This window comes from Lactuca virosa, chromosome 2 (assembly GCF_052849685.1).
Source record: "Lactuca virosa cultivar CGN04683 chromosome 2, Lactuca_virosa_CGN04683_v6, whole genome shotgun sequence".
NCBI lineage: Eukaryota > Viridiplantae > Streptophyta > Magnoliopsida > Asterales > Asteraceae > Lactuca > Lactuca virosa.
Genome location: NC_136427.1, coordinates 3,340,054 through 3,363,773, shown reverse-complemented (window position 1 = coordinate 3,363,773; position 23,720 = coordinate 3,340,054). Strand labels below are relative to the sequence as shown.

The 23,720-nt window shown below is 38.4% G+C and overlaps 1 non-coding gene across 1 annotated transcript; it reads right to left on the bottom strand.

Moving 5' to 3' along the window:
• Nucleotides 1-2,063: 2,063 nt before the first annotated feature.
• On the bottom strand, nucleotides 2,064-2,170 carry LOC145162024 (small nucleolar RNA R71). The gene has a single exon (XR_013738879.1). It is a non-coding gene; the product is annotated as a small nucleolar RNA R71 (small nucleolar RNA).
• Nucleotides 2,171-23,720: the final 21,550 nt, after the last annotated feature.

Genomic DNA, 23,720 nt, shown 5'->3' with positions numbered 1-23,720 from the left:
CTGACTTCACGTCGTGAGGCTTATAGATTCACGACGTGAACACTAATCTTCCAGAAGATAGACATCGCGAAGAAGAGTCCTTAGCCAACACGGAAATCTACTATTCACGACATGAAACTTACATATTCACGACGTGAGCTCGGAAAAAATCAGAAGCTATATATACTCTTGCTCATTACGATTTGAGGGACTTTTTGGTTGCCTTGAGGGTTCCTGGAGACGATTTTCAAAAGGATAAAAGTTCTGGAATTGGCTATTAGCATCTAAGGAGAGGAGAAGTTCATAATAGTTTAAGAATTCGGTACACTCTAATTATGTTTTTTTAATACGAGTTATTTGTTTTTGTTAGCTAGTATGTCCAGCTAAATCTAGCTGCTTCTGTTCGCTAGATGAAGCTGGAACTGATGGTGTAATACTTTAGCTTTGATTTACTTGTTGGTTAAAACTCGTGTTTGATTGATTGAACCTAGCATGTTTGATTTAGTATTTGATTTCTTTGATTTCTTATTCTGTGTAGTTGATGACCATTAATTTGCAAGAATTAGAATACCTGGTAATTTAGTGAATATTAAATTATTAGAGCTAGGATCAAACCAATCTTAGTTAAGCAATTAATTATTGAATTAGGTTGTGCTAGAGAACTCAAATTATGAATATAATTGTGTTTTGTTAATCAAACTTACATAGCTCCAATCCATGAAACAATTTATTCTGTGTTAACTTAAGTGTGAACATACTTTGATTTACAGGAATTAATTAATGTTAGTAGACTTAGAGCTAAATTGCTAATACTATCTTAATTGGTAACCAACAGTAATTGTCATAGCTAATTTATAAACCATTGAGGGAAAGCGGATTCGAACTAACAGAAGTGTTTTGTTTACTGATTGAATTTGTGTTAAAGAATTAAGTTTATCTAAATATGCAAAATTAGATAAATCCCATTTCTTTGTTAGTAATTAGGTTAATTTAGTAGTGGATAGATTAATTAGTCAAAACCGTTCCCTGTGATCGACACCCGACTTACCCGACTATTCTATAATTTGACTAGGTACACTGCCTAGGTGTAATTTAGTTAGTTAAGTTAGTTAGGTTATAAATATAAAATTAGGAGTAGCTGTTTGCACGCATCAAGTTTTTGGCACCGTTGTCGGGGAACGACTTATTTGATTGTTTATTTATTTGCTTTAGGTTGATCGATCCTTTTTATGGGGTAAGACCTGCAAAAAAATACTTTTTAGCTTAGTTTTTTTTAGTACTAACTTCACGACGTGAGCTTTATTGGCTCACGACGTGAATCTAGTAATTTCCATTTTTCTTGTTTTTCTGTTTTAGTTCAGTTTTACATTTTTATTTTTGTTTTATTGCAGAAGTTCATGACCAGAGGTTTGAACACACCTTTGGTGCCACCACTTGAAGATCCAGAGTCAGCCCTTCACAAGAAGACGGATAAGAACGCAGAAGTGAACCAAACACCAAAGAAGAAACATTTCCAAGATCTCAAATCTGTTTTTACAAAGAAATCTGGAAAGAAAACGGGAGAGTCAAGTTCATATTCAAAGGACAAGAGCAAGATAGAAGGTTTAGATCCAATTCCTAATCCAAACGAATCTGAATACGAATCCGAGGCCGAGTTTGGACTATATACGAGCGAACCCGAAGACGAGCCAAGAAACGAGATGGAGACCATTGAAGAGATGTCAATGGAAGCTTACAAGAAGCGAATTCGAGACGACGTTGGTCCAAGGTTAGTACAACCCGCGATTCCTGCCACTACCACATTCGAGCTAAAGGGACACATCCTTAATGCACTTAAGGATGTTCCATTTTATGGAAAAGATCATGAGGATGCTTTTAAGCATCTAGATGAGGTCAATGACATTGCGGATTATTTCAATGTCCCGAATGTTAATAGAGATACCATCTTGCTAAGGATGCTTCCCGTTACTTTTAAGGGAGTTGCGAAAGATTGGTTAAAAGCACTTCCACCTGGTACAATCACTACTTGGGCTCAGATGCGCGAACAATTTATGGACCACTTTTGCCCACCATCAAAGATAGCTAAACTCAAAAAGGCGATAGCCAATTTTGAGCAACAGCCAGGGGAGTCACTTTACGAGGCATAGGAGCGCTACAAAGGGTTGCTAAGGAATTGTGCTCAACATGACCTCAACAATCAAGAAGAGGTGTCCATATTCTATGATGGGGTGAATGTTATGACAAGGCAACTCCTTGATTCTCAAGGGCCACTGAAAAGGAAAAATCCAAGGGAGGTTAAGGAGTTAGTTGAAGAATTTGCAAAGCATTCTCGTAAATACCATAATCCAAGAAATGAAGGAATTAAAGGAAGCGGGGGTGGAAATTCTGCCGACATGGCTGCTGTAATGGCCATGCTTGATACAATGGACAGGAGAATGACAAAAATGGACCAAACAATACATGCTATAAGAGTTGGATGTGAAAGGTGTAATGGTCCACATTTGACCAAGGATTGCAGCTTAATGGATACTCATCAACAATTGAAGAAAAATTCCAAGGTGGTTTTAAGTGAGCAAAGTTCAAGGGTAGTGTTGGGAGAGTACCAAAGAAGATGGGAGATCTTGGACGCCTCACTCTTCCATGTGAGTTTGGGAATAATTTGAAGACTTATGCTTTAGCCGATTCTGGGGATAGCATAAATTTGATGCCTTTCTCATTTTACAAAAAGCTTAATATTCAGAAGATGAAGGCTACCAAAATGACAATTCACATGGCAAACCGTTCAGTGACACAACCAAGGGGCATTGTAGAAGACATATTAGTAAAAATTGGGAAATTCGTTTTCCCAATTGATTTTGTGATTATGGATATGAAAGAAGATCCCGATGTCCCCATTATTCTTGGTCGCCCATTACTTAATACTGTTGGTGCCTTGGTTGATATTCGTGAGTCCAAGCTCACTTTGAGGATAGGAGATGAAAAGGAAACGTTTGGAATAGAAGATGGTTTCCAAGGGAGTGATGTTCAAGGAGAGGTTTTCAATATAGATGAAGAGAATGAACTTGAAGAATTAGAGAAGCTCATGGAAGAAGAAATCAAAACAATTCAACAAGTTAAACGAAAAAAACCGAGAGCATCCGTCCCGTTTTTAGTTTAAGTCATTTCCTACACAAATCCAACTTCTTGGGTAAGTAAGGAAAGCGATGAAATATCGAGTAATGATGATGAAGACGATGTAACTTCCAAGGAGACAAGTCAAATGGTGAAGGAAGAAAATATTTCTATGGAGCTGAAGAATGAAGAAAAATTAAAGACTAAAAGGATCAAAAGGAAGCTTGATGAAGACGAGAAAAAAGCTAAAAATGAGAACTCAAAGAAGGCGTACATTCGACGTGTCCAAGCTTACAAGCGGCGATGGAAAGAACAGAAGATTCAGGTGGTGATGGACTCCTCTGACAGCTCAACATAGGGAGGCACGGAGTCCGGCTCACGACTCCATCAAAAAGAAGCGCTTCTCGGGAGGCAACCCGAGTTTGGTTTAAATTTTCTTTCTTTTCATTTTAGTTTTAAATTTTAGGAAAATCAATCGTATCATCTAAATCCTTTTGTGCATAATAGAACACTAAGTGTGGGGTCCCTAAAATTAAGTGGTAATAAATTAAGGATTATAGTTAATAAAAATTAGGATTTATTAAGTAATTTTGTGCTAAGACAGACTTCACGACATGAGTCCAGGAGGATTTACGGACTCCTTATTCATTATCCCAATACATCCCAGCCCACTTATTATTTAATTGAATGACCCAACCGCTCAGCCCAAGATTGCTCATGGCGTGAATCAGAAGAATTCACGACGTGAATTTTGAAAGGATCACGGGACCACAGTTAAAGGTCAGATACCTTTTGACCTAACCACTTCTTTATTCCTCATGAAGTGAAGGTGTTCATTCCTGGTCCCCCATTCCGATTTCAGCCCTACTGCACTTCATTTTCCATTTTTACTTACGTAAACTCCCTCATAAGGTATTCATTTCTTGTTTTTAATAGATAATTTTGCTTTAATAGTTGAATTTAGGGCTAGGGTTTGGTGTTTATTGCAATGTTGAAATTTGCCCTAAACTTCATGTTATAACCATTGCATGTAACTGGAATGTGTTTAAAACCCCATCCATTATTTTAGTCTGATTCGTACACTGCCTTGACCATTGCTGACTTTCGCTAGCGAACTCACGACGTGAATCTTAAAGGATTCACGACGTGAATCCTGGGCACCATCAGACCAGTTTTCTGTTTAATTCTAATCTGTTGTATTTTTTTCTTGTTTGGTTTTTGTTGTTTCTTTTTTTGCAGAAATGGCTCCTAGACGCGAGGCTCCAACAGGGGTGGCTAGTTTGCACCCGTTTTTTTGTTTTTCCAACAACCTTACCGCGGGATGTTTTCACTCATTGCAACAACCGGTTAGGATGGTTGTACAACCGGGAAATTGTTGTTGCACCCACAATTAATTGGCAAAGGTTGAGGGAGGTTGGATTGGTTGATCGGTTAAACCCACTTCTTACAAAGTTATTTTTGGTGAACGTATTTTCTTTTACATGCAGGGGGTGGCATAATTTGTTTGCTATCCAGGAAAGGGTGTACAAGGAGTTATGTGTGGAGTTCTTTTCGACTATGGCATTCCATGAGAATGTCCAAGACATGCCCTACCAACAAGCCTTGGTTTTCCGTCTAGGTGGAGAATACCGAGAATGTAGTTTGGTCGAGTTTTCTTGGAGGATGGGGTTGTATGAGACCCATGAGACCATGACTCATGAGTTTGTTATGTTTTTACTAGAGGCTGTAAGTGGATATGAGGGAGGAATTACTAGGTCCGAGTTCTGGAGCAACATTGCATCAGGGGTGTTTAATTCCGGGGTGTCACCGGAAAGCAGTATCAAGTCGCCAATTCACCGTCTCATTCACTGACTCATCACTTTTTCTATCCATCATAGGCGCCATGGATACAAGGTTACAAAGATTAATTTGTTCTTTTTATGGTCTATTTTGCAGCCGAGAATGTGCTGCAACATCCCGTACTTTCTAGCCCGATACTTGGCGGAATATGCTGTGAGTTCCCGCCCTGGGAGCCCGAGATGTGGGGGACATTTTGTGACCCGGTTGGCCCGGTCCTACGGTATAATATTTCCTAACATCACAAGGACCTTGACTTGCATGGATGGGAGTGAGTTTTCCTTGGGATATTTGGAGACAATGAAGGTGGTGACCAACTATGGGACGCATTGGGCGATTGTACATTCCGATGGTGAAGAGGATGATGAACAACAACCCGAACAAGGTGACCAACCCGCACCCCAACCGAGGCCAAGAGGAAGGAGAAATGCGAGTCGAAGAGGCGAGAGAGAACAACCGGTGCACCAGAATGCGCCCATGGGAGGACCCAACTTTGGGGGAGACATGTCGGGATATTTTGATCAGTTATCGTTAAGTGTGAATTGGATTGGTGGGACGGTGGAAAATTTGGTGCAACACTTGCATGTTGAGCAACCTCCTCATTTGGGATGTCATTACCCAATTTTCCCTAGGTGGAGTGAGTATCAAAGTCAAGGAGGAGATGGAGCGGGAACGAGTGGAGCTCCAAGAGATGAAGATGACGATTGATCGCTTTATTTTGTTTAGTTTTTAGTTTTTAGTTGATTTGGTTTTTCTTTTGTTTTTTTTTTAAATTTGATTTGGTTTGTAAGACTCTTTAAGCTATTATGTTACTTTTCTATTTCTTTTGGTTGTTAACTTCCAGATTTGCTAAAGGAGTCACGGGAAGGAAAGTCGAGATGAGAGCATTTACGTTTAGCCAAGCATTGTTTAGAGTTTAGAGTCGAGAGTCGAGACCCACAATTTGACATAAGTGTGGGGTGAGTCAAGAGAGAGGATAGAGTTAGAGAAGGGTCATTAAAAGTCTACATTTAGAAGAGTCTTTATCCATTAAGATGTTGGGGTGAAACGCCAAAATTAATACGAAGAATGGGCAGTTTCAATTTTCAGTCGCCCAGTTCTCACGTCGTGACGTCTATATCATCACGTCGTGAGCTCGGTTATGAAGGGTTCAGAATTCATGTTTTTCACGGTCTCACGTCGTGATCATTATTGCTCACGTCGTGAGTAGTATATTTTCACAATAATGTAGCCTTTTCATTCCTATTTACTACATGGGTAACCACCATTCTGTTTGGAGTTATTATGAAGATTCTTCTGGCTCGTTTCCTCTACCATATAATGTGGCGTATGCTTTCCCACATTATTCTTCACACCTTGGAGATTTACACCACTTTTATTAAAGGTTGAAGTTTCGATTCCGTATTTTGTTGGCGCCTTACATTTTTTGCAAGTTCAAGCACTAAGTTCCTATCTAGAAGAAGTCCATATTCGAAATGCACATTTCATCTGCACGATCGGAATTCGATCTCGCCACTGCTATCCCAGGGGAGTCTGTTCCTTTTTCTCCCTTTTCTTGCTTTTAATTAGTTTTATGCATACAATGAGGGCAATGTATGTAATAAGTGTGGGGTAGGGGGTCGAAAAAGTAAATTGCTAGAAAAAATTTAATAATTTAGTAATAAATTTTAAAAGGTTTGAAATAATAATCTAATAATTAATCTAGTAATAATAATTTGAACTTTAGTTACTAGTGTTGCATGGGGTGATCCGATGAGAGCTCAAATGTTTAGTTGAGCCAATATGCGTTATAGTGCATTTTTAGCCTCCTTTATTCTAGTGAAATCATGGGAAAAAAACACAACTTCGCTTAGTTTGAGGGATGCAACATGTTTAGCAGCCTGTACTTGAAATGTATTCAGGAAAGCTTATGTAGTCATTGCACATAGGCTAATCTTAACCAATAAGGGTTGAAGTTAAGCGCCCCTGCTTAATCATGTAGGTCTTTGAGTGAAAAAAAAGTGAGTACATGTAAAAAAAAGAGAGAGGAATTACCGAAAAGTTGAAGAATTTTTGGAGCAATCAAAGTATAAAGTTTGAAGATCAAAGATCAAAAATTCTGAAAAATCAAAAGTTGAAGATACCAAAAATCACACAAAAAGGTGGTGAATTCAAAGAAATTGAAGTTCAAATATCAAAGAAAGTGAAGAATTCCAAAGAACTCCATAGTGGTATAAAAAAGTTGTAATTTTCTAGATTATGTATGCTTGGGTTGCTTGACCAAAAATACCTTGAGGTTAGAAAGTTTTATGCGGATGGATTCGGAGGGATACATAAAATGAGCATTGTTCAAAATAAGTGGGCGAGTGTTTATAAGGATTGTGAGTATTTAGAATTAAGGGGGGTCCATAGGAAAACTTTAGACACAAATGCATGCGTTGAGGTCTTGGCATAATGGCTGAGTTTGAAATGGATTGTTCTATGTGATGTTGGTGATGAAGGTTTGAATTAAAAATAATTAGATTTTCTTGAGGGCAAGCAAAGAATAAGTGTGGGGTATTTTGATATTTCCATATTTATACATGTTTTTAGGCAATATTTACTTATATTTTTATTAATATTTTGGTTATTTGCATTGAATAATGGTACTTATGATGATAAATTGTTCTTTGCAGCCAAGTAGAAGTATTTTTGGAGAAAAAGACTAAAAATGACAAAACATGGAACTTTGGAGGCTTGGAGAATAAAAGAAGAAAAAAGCTTACGTAATCTGCTGACTTCACGTCGTGAGGCTTATAGATTCACGACGTGAACACTAATCTTCCAGAAGATAGACATCGCGAAGAAGAGTCCTTAGCCAACACGGAAATCTACTATTCACGACATGAAACTTACATATTCACGACGTGAGCTCGGAAAAAATCAGAAGCTATATATACTCTTGCTCATTACGATTTGAGGGACTTTTTGGTTGCCTTGAGGGTTCCTGGAGACGATTTTCAAAAGGATAAAAGTTCTGGAATTGGCTATTAGCATCTAAGGAGAGGAGAAGTTCATAATAGTTTAAGAATTCGGTACACTCTAATTATGTTTTTTTAATACGAGTTATTTGTTTTTGTTAGCTAGTATGTCCAGCTAAATCTAGCTGCTTCTGTTCGCTAGATGAAGCTGGAACTGATGGTGTAATACTTTAGCTTTGATTTACTTGTTGGTTAAAACTCGTGTTTGATTGATTGAACCTAGCATGTTTGATTTAGTATTTGATTTCTTTGATTTCTTATTCTGTGTAGTTGATGACCATTAATTTGCAAGAATTAGAATACCTGGTAATTTAGTGAATATTAAATTATTAGAGCTAGGATCAAACCAATCTTAGTTAAGCAATTAATTATTGAATTAGGTTGTGCTAGAGAACTCAAATTATGAATATAATTGTGTTTTGTTAATCAAACTTACATAGCTCCAATCCATGAAACAATTTATTCTGTGTTAACTTAAGTGTGAACATACTTTGATTTACAGGAATTAATTAATGTTAGTAGACTTAGAGCTAAATTGCTAATACTATCTTAATTGGTAACCAACAGTAATTGTCATAGCTAATTTATAAACCATTGAGGGAAAGCGGATTCGAACTAACAGAAGTGTTTTGTTTACTGATTGAATTTGTGTTAAAGAATTAAGTTTATCTAAACTTGCAAAATTAGATAAATCCCACTTTTTTGTTAGTAATTAGGTTAATTTAGTAGTAGATAGATTAATTAGTCAAAACTGTTCCTTGTGATCGACACACGACTTACCCGACTATTCTATAATTTGACTAGGTACACTGCCTAGGTGCAATTTAGTTAGTTAAGTTAGTTAGGTTATTCATATATAATTAGTTGTAGTTATTTGCACGCATCACTGCTAAGCTGACTCCTTTACTATATCTCAGAAAGGGTAAAAGACCATTTTACCCCTCCATGGTCTCCAAAGTTCACCACATGACCAAACCCTAAAACTCAACGGAAGTCAACACTCAAGTCAACAGTCCAGGTTGACTCTGATCGGTTATGAGGATAACATCAATCTTATGGTGTTCATGCAACCCTAATTGCTTTGATCTAGGTTTTTCTAAGTAAACATACAACATTAAATACCAAAGCAATAAACCCTAATTGACTAGCATACAAATCTGAAATTAACATATGATTAGGGTTAGAATCATTACCTTGATTGTTATGTAGCAATAATAATCACAATCCTTCTTGATCTTAACTTCTGAAAGCTTAGTGCCTCAAATGTTGCACCTCTAATGGAGTCACAAACACCACTAGCAACAAGATAACTTAGGAGAGGGAGGAGGAGGCACCAAAAACGTCTAGGGTTTCTCTTAGAAGGTTAGCCACGTTTTTGGGAGCCCTAGGGGTCTTTATATACTGGTGAGGGATGCTAGGGTTTCAGGTGAAACCCTAATTCTCTGCTTAGGCCTTAAGCAACCCATGAAGTCCCTCTAGAAAGCCCTTGGACGAAAATCATATGGGCTTCCCATAGATTTCGTCCAATGCCCTTTCCATTAGGAATCCATAGCCCAATTTGCAACTATCATATAATTGCAATATCAGTCCCCTTTATTTAATTAATCTCTTTTAGCCACAAAATTAATTCTTAATTAATTCTTGACTAATATTAATTAAACAATATGATTTCTCTTTTAATATATTATTCACATAATATATTAATAAATCATAATTAATCCTCTTTCTCCTTAATTCATCCTATCAGTTGCTATGGTGAAGGCAACCCAAAAGGACCATGCTCATAATCGGGTCAACTACATACCAAAATAGTTATGGGCTTAGACACCTAATCCAACAGTCTCCCACTTGGATAAGTCTAATAACTATTTTTAAGTACGACTTCAGAACCCGATCAGCAATCGTAGGTTTTAAAAGCCGCTGTCAACTCTGATCTTATCAGTAACGCATCCTTTAGATAAGGGATCATATATTCCTCCATTCTAGATATCGTATGAACTGAGACATGGATTTTAATCATACTCTCTGTTTATGTGTTGTTTCCCGATTTCCGATTTATGACGACTGACAACAGACTATAATTGAACACGTCAACTTAGTCCAGGCTTGGCCAAGCGCTTAGGGTGTCATCACTAAATCATCGAGGGGCCCACAAATATCGCTTTTATCCCACTTTGGGTAAAAGGAACGGATAAACTTTGACTCAAATGCTCGTTTGTATCTACTCATCAAATCACAAACAACAATATGTTTTATAACACCAAGTTACTGGTGCGTTTACATATTATCAATGTGCAACCGACTTGTAAATTACAACTCACATGTCTCGGTTTCAAGAATATAAGATATTATCGTCTCGCTAATCACTCGTGATAAAATCCATGAAGTGATTCAAGTGAGCGTGGGTTTAATCCAATGCTCAAATCTTAATTCATAAGCACTCATGAACGTTGTAGCAAACTTTTTCTATGTCTAATACACTTTAGACAGTCTACAAACCAATTCACGACAGTCTAGCTTCAATACCTACTTCCAAAGTATTTATCGACTGTGGATGGTTTGAATAATCTTATTATTCGGGAAGTCAAAACATGCAAAGTGAAACACAAGAATAATCGAATCCAATATGGCCTCAAACTGGTGAGTATAAATAAAACACCTTTTATTTAGTCACCATATTGATTACACATTATTCATTGTATAATGTTTCGAGTAATCAACTTATCACTTGAATTATAACAACATTTGTCCCATGCTCCAAGCATGCACACTATGTTTACCTATGGTCCTTACTTTTTGAAATAGATCAATTGAACACATTTCCAACGATACTCATTTCACAACTCCTATTCCTTGTCATAAGTGTAAAATACCAAATTCTTGCCACTATTAGAATATGTTAGATTCTAACATTTTATGCAACGATCCTTTCGTAATGTCACAGCACCAAAGTCACCAAGATTTTGCCAATGATATTACAAAGTGCTCTACTGGAGATTGTTACAAGGCAATTCCATAGATATGAAGTCTTACATTCAAAGTACATTCCTTTGAACATCCTTCTAGCATAAAAGTTTCTAATCTAGACATAGATTCTTGATATCCAACTCCCATTTATGGAAACATTTCCAAATTTGCCATATGACAACTCATTCTAAATAGAATCATATCTATTCATAATAATGTCGATATGTTCCATCCAATACTCTACTTCCAACTGCCCACAAGTGACCAATCCTTGGCGAACCTCAGATTGTTCTTGACAGTTGTTTAATTAATTTCAGTCACATTCGGTTCTGGTCCTTTTTCCCTCTTAATGTCGTAGGCATTTGGAAAATTAGAACGGTCAAATATTACAACATATGCAATCGATCCTATACCAGAAGCATATGGGACACGCTTCATAAAAAACGTGATCCTTAATTACCAGTTTCTTACTATAATATTGCCATATATAGGATTCCCTTATGTTGAATCTTTTCAACATAACATCCATATATATCTTTTTGACTAAATTTGATTAAAATTTCTCGATCTAAGCTTTTAGATTTGAAATGAAGTATAATATTCTCTCCCTTAATTATAGAAAAATATTCTTTCAACCCCTACAACTTTGCAAAGTGAAACTTTTGTTTTCTATAATTAATATTGCTAACTTGCAACATAATAATCATGCTCCCACTAACATGATAATTATTACTTTACTAGCATAACACTTATGCTGCCACTAGCTTTGACACGTACTCAGAAAACAGCTGGACTTCTAGAAATAAATACTTATTGATTTCCTTAACGAAGGTTCATATTTCTAATACGAGATGCTATGATAAGCCTTTATCTAAGCTTCTCAAACTCATACACCTTTCCTTAAATAGCTCATATGTGTGTCTAAACAATTTCAGAACTTACAAACATAAGTCTTAATTGTTCAAACTAATTTCCAGATCTCACAATTCGAACTATGAAGAGGGATGTCGTAATCATAATTGAATTTGAGAATGCAATTTACACAATCGCTATCTCCTTAAAATCTTCCTAGTGAAAGCGTTTCCTCACAATCATTTTCATGAAGTGGAGAGAAACCTTATCACTTAGATTTTATGGTGTATGTGTTCCCATCCATGTGAATCTATCATAAACATAATCATTAGACAAGGTTAGTGACAAATCCAAACTCATATGGACTGAACTTGTTCAATCTTAATTTCTTGCCACCTGGTAGCACAAGGGCCTACCATTGCTTCCAAGTTGTTGAGCAGATCACCCATACAAATCAAATAACTTTCATTGATTAAGGTGCTTTGCATTTATGCATTCAAATGAGAACTCATAGGACTCACATGCATAGCCAACTTTAAATGAAATAGGCACAGAAACAAAAATGTGTCAACACGATAGGTTACAAACCTCAAGTCGTGTGCTAGTGTTTAACAATAGGTTTACCCTTTATTAGTTATTGAAACTTTTCAAGATCATTTAGACTCCCACTGACCTCTTGACATGTAAGATTCTCTTGTCAAGAAACATTCCTTGACAAAACAAATATTCAAGAGTTAGTGTGGGTCCTTATCAAGGCAAACACTACACACAATTGGTCCTAGCTGGTCTTTGTCTTGTCCAAGACATCACAACTCACAAATTTCAAATGTACAAGAGTAATAAAACACTTTTCTACTCCACATTTGATAAGTGTATTAAAACTTCTTAAGATGATGTCACTCAGATCGAAGTATGATTCACCTTTTGATTTAACCATTTCAACAATTGTTGATTCCTCTTCTTAGCCATACTAGTGTGCTAAAGTGTCCTTAGAGGATCAATTGTGAAACGGTTTCATAATCACTAAGTTAATCATAAAATAGATACTTAAGTACTCTCCCGTCTTTTCAGATTGGAGAAACTTTGCCTAATTGATTCTTCTTATTCGTTCTGCTATTCATTGAAACTTTTCCAATGATTCAGAATCATACTTAATCTTTTAAGCATAACCATATTTGCCAAACTTTTAGCAAATTATGACGAATATTCTTATCGTTCTTTGTGGCGGACTTGACCTTGTGCACAACAATGCGTACTAAATCTCCTAGTCCTTCACTTGAATCACATACTTATGTGAACAAGGAATTAGTTTTAATTTCCCAAATACGAAGGTTCTCATTCATCATACAATACCAGTTGCATGATTCCAAGTTTCTGTCCAATTGAAACTTGGGCGATGAGAATCTTTCCTTATTTGGTAAATTTCTGACACTACCACAAATAACATAACGAAAAATCATATCCATTTCAATATTGCTAACAATAGAAATAAACAAACTTCAATTTTCACAAATAACATTGCAAGGATAAATAAATAAGATAAAACTCAAAATTTTATTTATAAAACACGGAAAAACTTGTCCTTACAATGCAATTCAAATGAAAGCTATGTTTATTACATATTCCTAAGCAATCTATCCTAACTTTTTAAACAACATCTCAAAAATCCGATCTTCGAATTATGCGATCGAAATCCATTTCTTCGTGATCAGACTCAGCTCACTCTTCCTTTAAGCTTCCTTTCTTTACTTCGATCCTACAAAAACATCAAAATGTAATCATATCACATCATGTATTAAGAATCTACAAATAGGAACTTAATAGAGTTAGATAGTGGATTTTACCTGAAGTAGAGTCATACATCTTGACTCTCCCATCTCTTAGATCTCTCAGGTAGTTAGGGAAACTTCTTGACCAATGCCCCTTCTTTTGGCAGTAGAAACACACAAACTGTTTGGGAATGGAACAAGGGACTATCTCAGACTTAGCCTTTCTCTTGCGTAGAGAAAACTTTTCTAGACTTCCAATGTTGCCATTGTCCATAGAAGGTTGGGACATTGATTTACCAGTCAAATTTTTTTGACCAGTCCGCCAAACCATTTCTGATTCAGTAGCAATAAGCAAATAAGTCAAATCAATGAGGGTCACGTCGTGGTCCATCATATAGTACTCTCTAATGAACTCACTATATGAGTCAGGAAGTGATTGAAGAACCAAGTCAATAGCTAGCTTCCTAGAGACTTCGACACCCAACATTCCCAATCTGTCAATATGCAACTTCATATCCAAGACATGAGCACATACAGACTTTCCATCTTCGTGTTTATTTGCCAATAGGGCTTGAGTGACCTTGAACTTTTCAAGTCTTCGAACACGTGGGTCAGGGAGAATTATTGGCGGAGGTGGAGGAAGTGAAGCATGATTTCCATTTCCACAATCCAATCGTGGAACATCATCTTCATGTGGAAAACCTTTTTCAAGGATTCAGGAAGACCATAGATGTTAGATTTTGACATCTACAAAATGGGAGAAAATTCAAGTTAGTTGATAAAATCCTCAATATAGCACCCAAATAAAATATTGAGGCTAGGATCCAACACAATATTCTATAATTTGGAAGAGGGATGCCGTAATCCAAATTGCAGAACATTTGAAGGTACGTAAATGACGATTTACCAATTTCCACCATAAAAAATGAAAATTGAAAATTAGGTTTTAAATGAATTGAAACTCCTAGATCTTTTGAGATTCATTGAACTTTTCAATGGCATGTTTAATCTCGATTATGCCCTTCAAGTTTGTGACGGGGATGCCGAGGATCACAAACAAGGTGTGAATAACCATGCAAATGTACTTGGTGCCCCCAATGTTACAGTCACCTAATCAATGTGTCGGTTAGCTACACACGCTCCATTGATCTATGACAAGCATCGAGTCACCCTTTTCCCCTTCGCTAGACTCAAATTAGTGTGCCGGTTAACCACACACGCTCCACTAACGTCTTGGCAAGGGTACAAAGTGTAATTTCTTGGAATAGCATCATTTTTCACATTTTTCCTAAAGTAACTAAGATTTGGGAATTTATAAAAGTGTTTAGTTACTTCGTATTTCATTATACTTATAATGGAAGGTTGTGTCCTATCTTACCCGTTCGGCTAACGACCATCCACTAGTCAAGGGTGCGGTGGGTAAGAATGGATACCCAATGGCGGTCATTTTACAGGCCGTTTCCTTAAACACCCCTTATAGACCAGCTTCGTGAATGAGGCCAACTAATGGTAAGACTGACATTTACTCATACATATATAATATTAACTTTTTAATTTTATATAGTATAAGGGTGTATTTTACACTTTTAAAATACTATGTGGTTTAATCTATTAATAAATTAAACTTTTAATTTGATTAATCTTAAACCATATAATTATGGATTTATTAATTATCTCTTTTAATTAAATACTTAATTAATTTAATAAAACCATAAGGGTGTAATTTGAACTTTTCAAAGTACTAGGGTTTTAGAATTCAATATTTCAAAATTAATTCCTTTTAATTAAATTTTAAATTCCAAAACTTGAGGAAAAATTTTGAAACCTTTTAAAATATTAGGGTTTAACTATTTAAATTTCAAAAACTAAAACTTTTAAGTTCAAATTTAAACTATAAAACATAAAGGGTGTAAATTGAAACTTTTCAATCTTATAGGTCAAATATTTGACTCATAATAATCCATTAATTTTGATAAGGATAATCATTCCAAACATAAAAAATCGATTTTAGGCAATAAAAACGAGTTTTGGTAATTATCCTTAACAAAATCTGCTCAAAAAATCGAAAATCCCGTCAACAGCACCCTGGACTCGCCGAGTCCACTAATGGACTCGCCGAGTTCAGGCTACTCGCCGAGTCCACTGATGGACTCGCCGAGTCGGCGTCGCAGACAACAAAACTAATCGACTTTTTGATCCTTTGGCAGTTCACTTTTGCATCTATTCACTAGAAAAAACGACATAGGCTCTGATACCACTGATTGGTTATGAACATAACATCAATCTTATGGTGTTCATGCAAACCTAATGTAACACCGTATATTTTCAAACAAAATTTTCATTTAAATCACATAATTCTCATAACACATTTCACAAAAATCTCATTTATTTACTTTACAAATCGCAACTCCATAATTTTTTAATTAATACTCGAGGATCCTCAAACATAACTCTTTCTCTGGTGTGTACAATCAAGCCGGTGCCTTCCCGCGATCATGAGAAAAACCGGAAACACATATCACGTAACACGGTAAGCACGAAGCTTAGTGAGTTCCCCATAATACGACACACAGCTCATTAGCCACTCGATGCTATAACTCGATAAGACCCTCCGGTCAATGTGTCTCAGTGGGAACCCCCAGTCCCACAACTCAGGTGGACCCTCCAATCCTAACTCAGATGGACCCTCCGGTCCTAACTCAGTAAGCTCAGAATAATACACAACATAAATCACATAGACATAATACAGGATATCACAGTACTCAATGTAAACACATAAGACCCTCAGGTCACACATAGATACCACACATGGTAAATTATAGTGAGAAGACTCACCTCGGATGATGAACAGCCCCTATAAATGCTGCTGCTACGCGCCAGCCTCTAACTCTGAGCCAAACCCACAATTAACCCAATTAGGAACTAACTCCAAACTCTCACTCATTAGGTCTAAAGGTAGTCCACTAACCAGCCCCTCAATGACCTAAAACCCATTCGGCCCACCAAGGCCCAATAATAAATAGGCTCTCCAGAGGCCCAACTCTCAAATCCGAAAGGCAAGCCCAAATCAAGGGCCCAAGACACATATATGTATTCCTCTGGTCCAAAACTATATTGCAACAAGCCCAAACTCTAGGCCCAACACTCAAGGCCCAAAATGAGACTTAGCCCAAAAGTCCTCAGTGAGGTTACGCGGGGCGTACCTCTCTTGGTACGCTCATCGTATTCACGAATCCAGATTGTCCATCGGGGACACTCGGGCAGTATGCGGGGCGTACAGGAATTACGCTCAACGTACTCCCTAGATTCACTCTTTCTACTCATTTGGTCTTAATCAGTTAAGACATTAACTCAAATCCCAGATCTGGACTCCCTAATGGCTCTTACTCCATAAAGTCAGTGACTTTAAGCCTTTGCATGGCTGAAAAAGGTCACAAACACCTAAAACACTCACTCTCTTATCTCAAAAAGCTCATAACTCATGCATGGCTTGATTCCAACGACCAAGATTGGATTTTTATGACATTACATCACTAATTATACTCAAAGGGGTTGATCATAGTCTCTGGAGCTCAATATCTCATAAGGTCTCCACCTTTTGGGACAAAAACCCTAAAATACTCTAATATGATGCTCAAAACAAAAGAGTGAGAAAGCTTGAAGCTTTATACCTCTATATGAAGCTTCCAACTAAGATATGCTCAGATCCAAGGCCTGGACTTCTCACTCCTTCTTCTCCAAAGCTCCTTCTTTACTCCAAGAACACACCTGTTGAGAGAAACACTTGAGACACACTTGAACAAACGTTAGAACAAGTATAGTTGCAGAATAGTTTATCTCAAAGGATCAAAAAGCTCAACAATAATAATAAGTTAACGAGTTAGATAATTAGAGAGTTAGTTGCGGAAATGTAAGGAAATGTAAATGACACCAGGAGTTATATCAAGTATACACATAAGTTGATTCATAACATGGAATGCATTCAAACCAAGTTAGTAGGTGAGATCAAACTTAATGATTAAGTTACGGATGACTTGCTCCGAAGAGAAATAATATTTAATTATGTTCAAGTGAACTTTGAGAGTAAGGAGAGGTTTGAGATGCGTAATCAGATAAAAGTGAGAGATGTAATTGATGGTATCGTCGTATTTGAATAAGAAAGATTGAGCTCTATATATAGAGTCTCAAGAATTACATTGGATCAATTCTCTAAGAGTAGCCATGCAAGGCATACTGGACAATAGAGAGTACTACAACAAAAGTAGATAAAGTTCGACTGAGTAAACTAGTAAGTAAAGTTGCGGTTGATGATGACTTCTGATGAGGTTGCTGATGAAGGTTTGACTGCCGATCCTTGAGAGCTGCGGTAGCTCAAGTTCAAGAGGGTCACTTTTATGATTCAACAATTTCCCCCTAAGTGACCTCTTTAACTTCTCTTCAGTTATCAAGTTTTAGGAACTTGATTAGAATCCACCAAAACTTTCTGATATTTTCCAACCAGGTGATCCTTCTTAAAATTTCGAACATGACTTCGGCAGTCGTGTGTTTTGATCTTTCAACTGCGGTTCGACAAATTTCAAGTTGCTTCCTTGTGAGACGATTCATGGCAGTCATGGGAATGAAGTATTTCATTTTATCGACCTTTCTTTTGAAAATGAATCCAAGTTCTGGGAAGTTTGTTGCACCTAGGGATCTCTCTTGATAACCTTCAGTAGGCATCGGTGCAGGATCAAGTGGTGGTAGATCGAACTTTTTGGCAATAGTAGGGTAAATGTCTGCATCAATCTTTGCGAAGTCACATACGGTTTCTCTTAGAAATGTGCTTGTCCTTTCAAGTGCTATCTTCATCTTTGGATACTTCTCACTTTTGTTTTGGAACACCTTTGCTATCAGGAAGACTTCTTCTGGATTCATACATGGGAAGTCAGCTTGGGTGCAGACGTAGTCCTGATTCCTTCTTATAAGAGTATACTGAATGAAGTCAGCTTTCATGAATTTACGGGGCTTAAAGTTCTTGACTGCGGATGGTCTATCATTAGACCAGATTTTCTCTATGGAAGAAGCATGTTTGGCATAGAATCGATTGAGTCTTTCGAATTCCATGGGCCATCTCTTGTGATCAGGTAGGCTACGGTCAAACTGCTCAAATACAGTGAAGTATTTAGCATTTGGGGAGATTGGAACATCCCAGTAACCGTCAAAAGGGGGTTCAGCATAAGTAAGGTAGGGTTTGTAGTCATCATCCAGTAGTCTTCGGTGGGGATTGATCCAGGAATTGACTAAGGATTCATCCATGGTGATGTCGAATCCGTTTTCTCTCCAGATGAGTTCAGCAAATTTGGCTGCTTTCCAATCTGCTTTCTTCTTTTTCGTTGCGGGAGAGTCGCTGGAGTGTTCGGATGACATGTTGGATGCTAGATTCTTGAAGTGGGGAGGAGTCTCTGGTCGCTCAGGAGAAGTTTCTTGAGTGATTTTCTGTTGCGGTGGAGACTGATGCGGTGGTGTCTGATGAGGAGATGGTTGCGGTGAGGGAACTTTTTCAGTTATAATGGGGGGGGGCTCCTATGATGAGAGACGTTGTTTGAATGATGGTCTTCATCACTTCCCCCTCTTGAGGAATGCAAACCCGGAGCTTCCTCAAGCCATTGCTTAAGACCATCAACTTTGGCACACACCTCCTGGAATTGAGCTTTAAGAGCATCAGCCAGTTGCTGATTGTCTGGGATGGCGGTGTTGAAGAGCAGTCGATGTATCTCCTTGGTAAGTTGAAGAATCTCAGGACCATGAAAGTTTGAAGAGAGAGAGCGTTGCAGTCTGTTGATGGTAGATTGAAGAACCGAGATGGTGGACTCGTAGGCAGTGCGAGTTTCATCTATCAGTTTTTGAGAGTGAGTGGACTGGTCCGCAATGGCTATTTGTAAGTCTGCCTTGATTGCGGATACCTCATAGATAAGGCGCTCCGCAGCAGCCATGAATTGCTTATGATCAGCCTGGCGACTTGTATCCAGGGATCGAATCCCCATTTCAACTTTCAGAGAAATTCGCTCCGCAGCCAGTCGTTCACGGGTTTCCAGTCGTTCGATTCTTTCAATTAAGGACTGCGGTCCAGGAATGTCTTCAGGTTGCGGTTGATTGGGCTTAACCGCAGCAAGAATCTGATCTACTTTGGCTTGTAGCTCAGAAATTCTTTTCTGGACACATCGATCTTCTTTTTCTTCTTTTTCTCTTTAGGCTTGGAGGTTGAGTGTTGAGAGCCACTTGATTCGTCTTCTTCATCAAACATCATTAAATCATCATCAGAAGGGTTAGGCTGATTTACCTCATTGAGATCAAAATCATCGAATTCGAAGGTAGGAGTGGAGCTAACTTCGATTGCGGTTCCATCGTCTTGAGAATCTCTAATAGTTGGAGTTGGAGCTGGAGGGATTGTAGATGGACCTTCACCACCATGAGTGGACTGAGCCTTGCAGATTGTCTCAGCCATTGTGAACATCCACTCTTGTACTTTCTGAATGGTGGCTACGGTATTGGCGTTGTTGATTGCGTCCGCCCAATACTTGGCTACGGATTGAATCTCCTGTTGTTTCTGTTGAAGTTGCTTGATTTGCTGATCCTTCCTTGCTTGAAATGCCCTACGGAAAGCGGCATATTTCTTGATATCGGATTCAGAGACCGGAGTGTAGTGTAACCATGAATCATTCGATTCGTCACCGTCAAATCCTTGGAATCGCACCGAGGTGGCCCTCGGGTCCACGGATCCTTGCACATTGGTGCTCACCGTGCCTAAACCACCTGTAAAAGATGTAAGTAGAGTAGGATTTCCTGAGCTTCCTCGGTCTCCTTGACCAGTGGTCAAGTCTGGCCTCGGCTCAGTTCTGGCAAAGGCGGAAGAATTGCCCTGCGGTTGGGAAGGTGTTTGCAGTATTTGGGTTACAGACAAAAGGATGGAGTTCAACTCCTCAGGGGAAAAGAAGTGTAGACGGGAAGCCCTGGAGACCTTAGGGCGAGAACCAGTTCTATCCCCTTGGGAGTGAGCTGGGGGTGAGTCTCCACGTTGAGTTGAAACAGACACACTTTATGTGTCTAAGTGGAATTCGATGGTGGTATTGAATGGGTATGCGACCACCCCAAGGACTACAGGAGCCTTTTGAGAGGCTGTGGCATCAGTCTGGTCACGCATTTGGTCTGTGGGATTGGTTTTTCTTTTCTTGAGGATAGAGATGGGTTGTGCATCCTCATCAGAATCATTCATAGAGGGAGAGTGAGATCGATTTTCGGTTGATTCGTCATCTGAGGGCACAGTTTGTTTGAGTTTTCGTTTCTTTGAAGGTTCAGCTTGTTTGGGAGCATCTTTCTTCTTTGGGGTTCCATGTTTCTTGGTGATGTTGCGGGGGCCTTGATGGACTGAGACTAATTGCTTGCGTCTTTTTGATAAAGACAAGTTGGATAGAGTGGTGGAGGATGGGACTGCGGTACTACCAGGGATGGTGAGTGCGGATGTGGCTTGTAGAGGCGGGGTAGGAAGGTATGGGTCAATACCTTCCGTAGCCTCTATATGGTCTGTGACATCAGTGGTTTGAAGACCAATGGTAGATAGAATATGGACTGGTAGCCGTCTAATGGGTCCAAAAACAGATTGATCAGTAGAGGGATTGTACCTTTTAAGACCTTTAGTGATGAAGAGGTTGATATCGTTGCCCATGCTAAGTCATGTACCCGCATGTAGATCTGAGATGCATAGAGACCAGAACCTAGCAAATGTGAGTTTGGTAGGGTTTTCTCTTGGACTCTCTTTGGGAATGTACTGCAAGAAGTCATCCCACAAGATCTGACCATAGTTGACATCGTGGTCAGTGAAAATACTCCACACTAACTCCAATAGCTTGAGACCCATGTTATACGTGCCTCCGGTTCTGCCTGACAGACTGCGGATCACGAAGTGGCAAACGAACTGCCACACCGCAGGCAACTGATTTTTCTTGAATTCGCCTATGCCTTTGATCTTCTTCTGGTAACCCATTTGGTAGAGTGCAGACAAAATGTCTGCCATGCTTGGGGTAAAGACCTTGGTAGAAGGATGAACTAACAGATTGATTGCATTGAGGAATTTTTCCTTGGTCTGAATGACCAAAGAATCATTCACCAGATTCAGATGCACTTCTTGAAGATTTTCGAGAGGTCGATATGCAGAGAAGGCACATTTGAATAGGGTTGAAAGAGGAACCACATCTGTGAATGCATCGAAGGGACCAAATAGTGGGTGATTGGATAGGAACTTGATCATCAACTTGATCGGAGCATTATAGGAAGAATGCTCTTCGAACACAGCCCTAAAATTGCTTGAAGCAATCGTTGGCATTTGGTTCCTTGAAGCAGAGTCTGAACCAGTTGGGTTTGCTGAGGCAGATGCCTTGGAATGTTTCTTTGAGATACCGGATTTCACCATTTTTGAGAGTTGAAGAAACTTGCAGGAAGACAGAGTGCAAGAAGATGAAGGAGAAGAAGTTTGATGTTCAGAAAGCGTAAAAACTTTCTTGGGGAAGAAGAAGGGGGTTTTATAGTGGCGGATCTGAAACGGTTATTGATTTTACCCTAGGTGAAATTGGATAAGGTAAAAACGTTTGGGTTGTTTTCTTTGATTTAGGAGAGAAAATCTCAGCCACATATAAGAAAAGGTTTAATTTATTTTTTGAGATTTACTAAAAGGGGTTAGCATTTAATGAAATGTCAGTCTAAGACATCACGTCTGAAGAATGTGTGGTGAGGGTGGGTTTGATCCGTTGTGTAAAAGGGGAAGATGTAACGGATTTGACGTTTTGGGGTAATAGGAAAAGACAGTTTTAAAAAAAGGATTTGTTTATGGAAAATCGTTCTTTTTGTCATCATACCCAAAATAGGTCTGACAGAAGGTTTATTCAAAAAGTGGAAATGGGACAGTGTTATGTTATACAAGGAATGTTTTTTTAATGTTTTCCTTATTTAATGAAGGATCATTAAATATCACACCATGTTCCAAGAATTTATGAAGCAGTTGAGAGATCCATCAATGTGATTGCGGATTGAGACTTCATTGCAGATGGATCTTTTGTCATTGTGGATGGATAATTGGATGACTGCAGTAGAAGAACTGAGGAGAACACTTGAACAAAAATTAGTAATAACAAACAATACGAACCATTGAAAGATAAATATGATATATAGTTGCGGTACATATACTGCGGTACACAGGATATACCAAAACTATCTATCATAAGTAACTTCAATTAGGACCGCAACAGAGACCAAGGGTGGTCTACGGTACCTATCAATTCAAAAAGAATTGTGGGTCCGGATTCATCAATCCTAACATTTGTAAGAAAATGTTGAGTTTTGTAGAGTCAAGTGCCTTTGTGAATACATCAGCAATCTCTTCATGAGTATGGACAAAAATTAGTTCAATGTTACCTTTCAGGATGTGGTCTTTGATGAAGTGATACCGTAGTTCAATATGCTTTGTCTTGGAGTGCTGAATTGGATTGTGAGAAATCGCTATAGCACTCTCACAGTCACAATAAATTGGTATCCGCAACATTCTGTATCCGTAGTCCATAAGTTGTGTTTTCATCCACAAGACTTGTGAACAACAGCTGGCTGCGGCCACGTATTCAGCTTCTGCGGTAGACAGTGACACACAATTTTGTTTTCTTGATGACCAGCTGACGAGTCTTCCACCCAGAAATTTACATCCACCATAGGTGCTTTTTCAATCTAGTCTGCATCCGGCATGATCCGCATCAGTGAATGCTTGTAGGCTGAAGTCGTTCCCTGCGGGGTACCATAAGCCAAGTGTCTTGCTACCCTTTAAGTATCATAGAATTTGCTTGGCTGCGGTCATATGTGACATTTTCGGGTCAGCATGGTACCTTGTGCATACACCTGTTGCAAAGACGATGTCTGGACGGCTTGCGGTGAGGTACATCAATGAGCCGATTATACCTCTATAAGTCTTGTGATCCACTGATTCGCCTGAGGGATCAGCAGATATCTTATATCCGAAGGCCATGGGGACCTTAGCCGAAGAACGGTTGTCCATTGAATATTTCTTTAACAGTTCAGTGGTGTATTTCTCCTGATGAATGAATATCCCTTGAGGGACTTGTTTCACTTGAAGTCCTAGAAAGAAGTTAATCTCTCTATTCAGGCTCATTTGGAACTTGTTGGTCATGAG